Genomic DNA, 7991 nt, shown 5'->3' with positions numbered 1-7991 from the left:
AGCTGGAGAAATCTCACAGATCACCTGTATAGTCCAGGAATTCCCTAGATTTTGAATTTCTTGGACCAGTAAAATGTCAATAATATTAGAGGACTAACAGAGTTAACTTTTTATCTGATCAAATAAAAACTTCAGGAAGGAAAAAAAAAAACATCATTTCAATTTTTAAAAAACATGTTTAAATTTAAGAAAAGATGAGGGAGGGCAGCCCAGGTGGCTCAGCGGTTTAGCGCCGCCTTCCGCCCAGGGCCTGATCCTAGAGACCTGGGATGGAGTCCCACGTCGGGCTCCCTGCATGGAGCCCACTTCTCCCTCTGCCTGTGTCTCTGTCTCTGTCTCTCTCTCTCTCTGTGTGTCTCATGAATAAATAGAATCTTTAAAAAAAATAAAATAGTTAAAAAAAAAGAAAAGATGAGGGAGGGGGTATGAGTACAAGGAATAGTCCGGAAAATTGAATAAATTTGCTTCACAGAAAACTCTACATTGTCTTTATTGATCTTTTACCACTTCCTCCCCTTGTTAGTATGAAGATACTACTTAGCATGGCAATGTTGCCCAGTTTAAAAACCCTACATTTCCCAGACTCCCCTGCTGTTAAGTGGCCCTCTAACTTAAATGTAGCCCCTGAGACATAAGTGGAAACTGTTGGATGGGACTTTCAAGAAAGCTTTCTAAAAGAAAGACAAAAAAAACAATAATAATAAAAATAAGAGACAAGAGCAAGGAAGGAACTTTTTAGCCCTTTTCCCCTTCCAACTGCTTCTAACTAAGGTTAGGACAAAATGGCCGGAGTTCCAGTAGTCTTGAACCATAAGGTATCCTTGAGGCTGATAGTCATGGAATAAGGATGGCAGATCAAAAGAAATGGATTCTGGGTCCCCAGTAATCATGGGAGCCACCTAGTTTGCCTAACAGAGCTGCTTTTACAATAAAGAAAAATCCTTTTTTTTTTTTTGTTTTAATCTTTTGTTTCAACCAGCGTTTAGAGCCCTGTTGCTTGCAGCTGAACTCAGCTAAGGCATTATGGTAGGGTCTGGGATTAATGTGGTGAAAAAAGAAAAAAAAAAACAAACATATTCTCTGCTCTTGTGAAGTTTATTCTAGTGAAGAGAATCTGTCTTTAATTAATATCTTCTCTTCCAGCAGGATACATCAATAGACATAGATCTGTTAAAATGAGATAAACTCCCAAGAGAATAGCAAGTTTCATTCCAATAAAAGGGGGGGAGGGGACCTAAACCACACCAAGAGAGAAGAAGGCAAGGGACTCTCCTTAACCACTTGCTAAAATTCTGTCAACATTGTAGAATGGGGAAACAACTTTACTGTTGTACGATCTCTGACAAAGAATTCCAAGAAAACAAAAATCTCTCCTTTTTCATTGAGCAATAATATACTACTTCAAAAAATTATACACGTATTAAGAATGTGCATTCTCACCAATCATGGTGTGTTGTAACTAATATAGCAAATTTTTATTGCCTGTAGAAAGCAATAAATTATATTTTTAAATGAGCACATGGCTTAAAAATATTTTTCCTCATAAGTATTTCATAGTAGTTCATTTAACATGAAATTAATAGTAACTGCTAAAAATAAATATTTAAAATTCCAAATGAAAAGAAATTATGCACATTTATGATTTGATTAATTCTGGCAACTATTAAGTCAAAAATAAGTTCATCTCATTCTTGTGTCTGTTTCAGATTGGCTCCTTAATTGTGTTTTCCAAGAAGACCTGTTAACTGCATCTTTCTGTTTATTCATGTACTAAATTAAGGTTTCAGTACATTCATATCCTACAATAAAACAGTTTCTTGGGGTGGGGATATTGAGAAGATATTAGTCAAAAGGTACAAACTTCTAGTTGTAAGATGAATAAGTCCTGGAGGTCTAATGTACAGCTTGGTGACTATATTTGACAATACTGTATTATACACTCGAAAACTGCTAAAATAGTAAATATGAAATGTACTCACCAAAGAAAGAAAGAAAAAGTAGTTATGTGAGGTGATGGAGGTGTTAACTAACCCTAATTGCATGTAATATATATATAGTGAAAGGATATATATATATCCTTTTATTAATTTTTCCCTGGGTCGTGATAAATGTTTGCCGGCATTCAGTACTGTGTTGGTCCAGATGTAGGTTTATATGCTCATTTTTAGCTTATTTCTTGTACCTTGCAGCATGCTCTATGCATTCAGTCCTTAAGGGGTTTATTTTACAAACTGTGCACCTGAAAGGTTTATTAGCAATAAGATAGAAAATTGAATAAGTTTATGCCATAATTTTGGGATCCCTGGGTGTTGCAGCGGTTTGGCGCCTGCCTTTGGCCCAGGGCGCAATCCTGGAGATCCGGGATCGAATCCACGTGCAATCCTGGAGATCCGGGATCGAATCCCACGTCGGGCTCCTGGTGCATGGAGCCTGCTTCTTCCTCTGCCTGTGTCTCTGCCTCTCTCTCTCTCTGTGACTATCATAAATAAATAAATAAATAAATAAATAAATAAATAAATAAAAATTTTTAAAAAATTTAAAAAAAGTTTATACCATAATTTTATAGAAAAAAAGAATCTGCTCAGCTCCATATTTCATCCATGAGAATCCTGCAATACGGGCAGTTTCAAGGAATAAAAAGGAAATGTAAACAATTGTAAAAGTCTTCTGTTGGATGTGCCTGATGCATGTATGATCTTTTTTTGATTACAGAATATTTCATAAAGATACAATTAAATTATATATCACAAAATATATATATTATATATAAAACGTATATTATATATATATATATATATAATGATAGAGTATCATTAATAGAAAATCACTTTCCTCTGTTTATGTTTGGGACTCAAAAAGTTTCAGAAGCTTCCATACTTCTGTATCTCTTCTTCTGTATCTCTTTATCATCTGTGTTTATTTCCTATTGCCTCAATAATAAATGACCACAAACTTAGTGGCTTAAAACACCACAAATTTATTACCTTGTACTTCTGGAGGTCAAAAGTCCCAAATAATCTCAGTGGACTAAAATCGAGGTGTCAGCAGGGTTAGTCCTTTCTTAGGGTCCCAGGGGAATATCTGTTTCCTTTTCTAGTTTCTGGAGGGTGGCTGCATTCCTTGGCTCATGGCCCCATCCTCCAATTTCTCCCTTTCTAACTCTGACCGTCCTGCCTCCCTCTTATAAAGACCCTTGTGATTCCATTGAACCACCTAAATAATGCAGGATAATCTCCCCACCCCAAAATCCTTAACTTACACCATCAAAGTCCTTTTTGCCACATAAGGTAAGATTCACAGTTTCCAGGAATTGGGAAATGGGGAGGATGGGGCATTATTCAGCCTACCACACAGATCTGTTTATTCAAATGAATTTTCATGACTTCATTTCAAATAATAATTCATAATACAATTTTTTTGTTGTTTCCATAGTACTGAAGGCAGTTGCAAACCATATAACTTTTAGAAAATGTCTTTTGTTCTGCAAGGACTATGTTTCTTGTGGTTTTCATGGCACATTCCACTAATATTTGCAGATGAATCTACTTCCTAAACCAGAATTGTCCCAAGTTATTGTTACCTGCTTAACTATCAATTTGGTACTGAACAGTAATAGCCTCACTGTCTATCCATCAACATTAATTAACCCCCTGAGACCAGATAAAGAGCTACTTCCCACCCAAAGGGCATTTCTACAAATCACAAGATTCAGCCCCAGGATAGTATCTACAGTCTCACTGGGGCTTGGTTTCATAGCTTCCTTAAGTGGCTCACACTTGCAGACACATATCTTTGCGTTGTTTCCTGGCTACTTCATATGCACCCATCTTAGCTCCCAACAAGGCCACATTCATCTTAAGAGCTAAAATCAAGTCCTCTTCTTTTATAGCTCTCCAGGGTCTAGCAAAATACTGTATCAGAGAGAGGAAGCAAGCACCCCAAAGTTTGCATCTGGCCAACAGACTTAGTTTAGCTTGAAGGGTGCTTGGGAAAAAATTAATTGAAAACATTAAGAAATCAAAGGATTTCACAGAAAATTTTGTACATCCCAATTCTCTTTAAGAAATTGAATAGTATTGGGATGCCTGGGTAGCTCAGTGGTTGGGCATCTGCCTTCAGCTCAGGGTGTGACCCAGGTGCCCCTGCTATTCTTGAAGGCAGAAGGATGGTACATTATAGGGAAAGGAAAAGGAAAGTACCACCAGTTTTAGCACTGAGAACTGAGGGAAGAATACAGAAGCATGAGAGATACTCAGTTCGGGATGTGAGTGTGTGGCTTCTATAAGGTCCACACTGAAGGCACAAAGGTCTTTTGTCTTCACACTTCTCTTAAAATCTGCCTCTCACAAAAGGACAGAAGGCACAATATTTTTTATTTTTAAAGATTTTATTTGTTTATTTGAAAGAGAGAGCACAAGCAAGCAAGGGGAGCAGCAGAGGGAGAGGGAGAAGCAGACTCCCCACTGAGCAGGGATGGGGTGGGGGGGTGGGGGGCTCAATCCCAGGACCCTGAGATCATGTCCTGAGCTGAAGGCAGATGCTTAACCGACTGAGCCACCCAGGTGCCCCAGGCAGCATGATTCAAAAATGGGTTAATAACTTGAAGAGACATTTCTCCAAAGAAGATCCACAAATGGTCAATAAGCACCTAAAAGGTGTTCCACTTCATCATTCAACAGGGAAATGCAAATCAAAACCTCTTCATACCAACTAAGATGGCTATTATAAAACAACCACCACCACAACAACAGAAAATGGCATGCATTGGTGAGGATGTGGAGTTGGAACTCTCATGAATTGATGGTAACGTAAAATAATTTCCACAGCAGCTGCTGTGGAAACCAGTTCGTCAGTCCCTCCAAAAGCTAAACAGAGAATGATTGTATGACCCAACAATCTGCTACTACCCCAAAGAATTCTTACCCTGGAGAATTGAAACTGGAGGCTCAATCAGATACGTGTACACTAGTGTTCATGGCAATATTACTCCCAATAGCCAACACAAGTGTCCACCAGAGATGCATGGATAAACATGAGTTCTATACACACCACAGAATATAATCCGATCGTAAAAAGGAATAAAGTTCTGTCACATGCTACCACATGGATGAACCTTGAGGACATTATACCAAGTGAAATAACCCAGACACATGAAAGGACAAATATTGTATGACTCCACTACTTACAGGAAATATCTAGAATAGGCAGATTCACAGAGATAAAAATTAGATTAGAGGTGACCAGGGGCTGGGGGAAGAGGGTAATGAGAATTTCTGTCAGGGATATTGAAAAAGTTTTGGAAAGAGTGATGATGGTTGTATAATACAGCAAATCAAATTAATGCTACTGAAATTGTATACTTACAACAGTTAAAATGACCAATTTTATGTTGTAGGTATTTTTACCACAATAAAAAATTATTTTTCTTCACAATAAATATATATACGTAGGACAGGAGGCATAATATATTTGCCCCTGGGACTTCCCACGCCAAATTTGGGTGAGTTAAGATTTGATGGTCAGAGTCAATGGATAGTAGTAAATAAGCCTGCTGAGCCCAAGGGATGGAAGGAAAAATTAGTACAGACCCCAAGGTCTATGGCTGATGGTGCCCAGTGTGATGCCAAGTCAGGAGGAAATCACCCCGGACTGAGATGAAACTGACACAGATCAAACCAGAGATGAATGACATCTGAGCGAACTACTAACAGAGGCAATAAAGAGCATCATTCCAGAAGTCGGAGAAGTCAAAGGACATCTCAAATGGAGACCGCCAGCCCTTCTCTGTCATCACAGGAGTTTTATGAGACATACTCTACCCTCTATAGCTCAAGATGCCATCTTTGGAAGAGAAGCAAGGAGGAGAGGAGGGGTAACTGAGCTGTAAACATCTATCTTCTACCTGAGGAGGCCGAGCTACACTCAAGAGACTGATACTTCAAAGTGAACCGATAAGAATCCTTAAGCCAGGTAGAGCTAACAGTTAATTTTTAAACAGTTAATTTTTTTAAGATCTCATTTATTTATTCGAGAGAGCAAGAGAGCACAAGTAGGGGGAGCAGCAGAGGGAGAGGCAGACCCCCCGCCAAGCAGGGAGCCTGTTGCAGGGCTCAATTCCAGGACCCCAGGATCAAGACCTGAGCTGAAGGCAGATGCTTGACCTACTGAGTCCCCCAGGTACCCCATAAACAGTTAATTTTTAAACTCCTCTAGTCTGTACTCCCACCATAAACCAATGGGTAGGGATTCACAAAGAAGGGCAGATTACATAGCATCAAAGAGATTGCACTAGTGTGACAGTTCTTGCCCATTCCAGGTGCTGCTCCCTCTTTTGGCCTCTGTGCCTTTGTGGTAAAGTTCAGGCCGTGCAGTGATCTGCTTTGGAAAACTGGACTTGGACCCTGCAGTCACCTCACCTGCAGGTGCACACTCGGACACTGAACCTTTGCTCGGTTTCTTCCCCTCCCCTGTCCTTCCTCCATCCCCTTCCTGGTTTCTTTAGGGGGCCTCCTCTAATAAACCACTTACATACAAAAGCTGCCCTCCAGGCCTGTGTCTATTTTATCTATGCTCCCAAGTAAGGAGATGACTGAACATTTTTGACCTTGCCACATCTGCTACTTGGCTGACCCTGAAAGTATTTGAGTCTGTGGCCCCAGTTCTAGGCGTCTTGCCTTGTTTATGGAAAGCACTGAGCCAGCCCGGTGCTGAGAACACCTCAGGGAGGGAAACTTTGAGTAAGGTCTGCAGAACCTGTTAACGAGCAAGATCACAGAGGTGGGCTTCCACCTCTTCCATCTCATTTTAGCCACCCCCTCCCCTAAACCCCAATTCTGCTTCTATATGCCAAATTCTAGGCAGGTGAGGTGGCTCCAGGGGTTCATGTTCGCTTTTCCAAAGTGACTCACAACAAGACCTGATCCTGAGGGCAAAAGCAAACTCTTTAACATTTAAAAGGTCACATGGATTTTTTTGAGGAAATATGGACCAGTCAGAAATAAATAAAAATAAAATCAACAAATTCAAAGCTTGTTACATATCCCTGAATCTGTTAACTTTGTTCTCTTTTCCTGCTTTCCATTGGATGCTTTGAGATCCAGAAGCATTCAACAAAACTTTAAAAGCTGACAAGCACAATCTGTGGATGGCCTCTGTCTTAGTAAACAGGACATGAAAAATTCTGCCCACAGGGAAGATCGGCAGTGAGTTTTGTTGAAAAAAAAAATAAAAGTAAAAATAAAGTTTTGTTGAGATCTCACCTTTGTTGCCTCTTCTGCTTTCTTTATTCTTCTGGGTTCATGCCTGTTCAATTTATTTTGCCCTGTTTAGTGGGATATTGAGAAGGAGCAAAAATTAAAATTTATTAGTCACCATATTTAATTGCAGGTGATTTGTGTTATGTCCAATATAAATAATATTTCTGTAAAAATAAAAGAAAAGCACTTCAGCCATAGAACAAAGTTAAAGTAGAGCAGTTAGTTATAGTAATTATAAAAAACTACTCGAAAAAAATACTATTTTTATGAAGATGAATCACTGACTTAATTAAGATTAATATCAGTACTTAAAGCATTATGTAATTTTTAGTGCAGTTATATATAATGACCCAGGGATTATGGAACTGAGTTTATGTGAGGACACTGATTATCGAATGAAACTGAGTTTTACTCCATTTATACCTATTTGTGCAATACTATCTTTTAATATTATCTTCTTAAGTATCTACTGTTTAGAGACTATATACATGTTTAAGTGATGGGTGGAAGCATTGTGATTTGACCCTTTATAACAATTATTTATTGCACTGGGACACTGTTACCCAACATTTTAAAACTCCCGTCACTTTTGGACAAATACAAAATTCACCATTTCCCCCGTCCTTGCCATTTTTTATGAGTTTCTCTCTTTTTATTCAAGTATAATCAACACACAATGTTATATTAGTTTCAGATGTACAATATACTGATTCACCACTTCTATACATTAGTCAG

Source organism: Nyctereutes procyonoides, unplaced genomic scaffold (assembly GCF_905146905.1).
Source record: "Nyctereutes procyonoides isolate TBG_1078 unplaced genomic scaffold, NYPRO_anot_genome, whole genome shotgun sequence".
Taxonomy (NCBI): Eukaryota; Metazoa; Chordata; class Mammalia; order Carnivora; family Canidae; genus Nyctereutes; species Nyctereutes procyonoides.
This window is presented reverse-complemented; position numbering follows the sequence as displayed.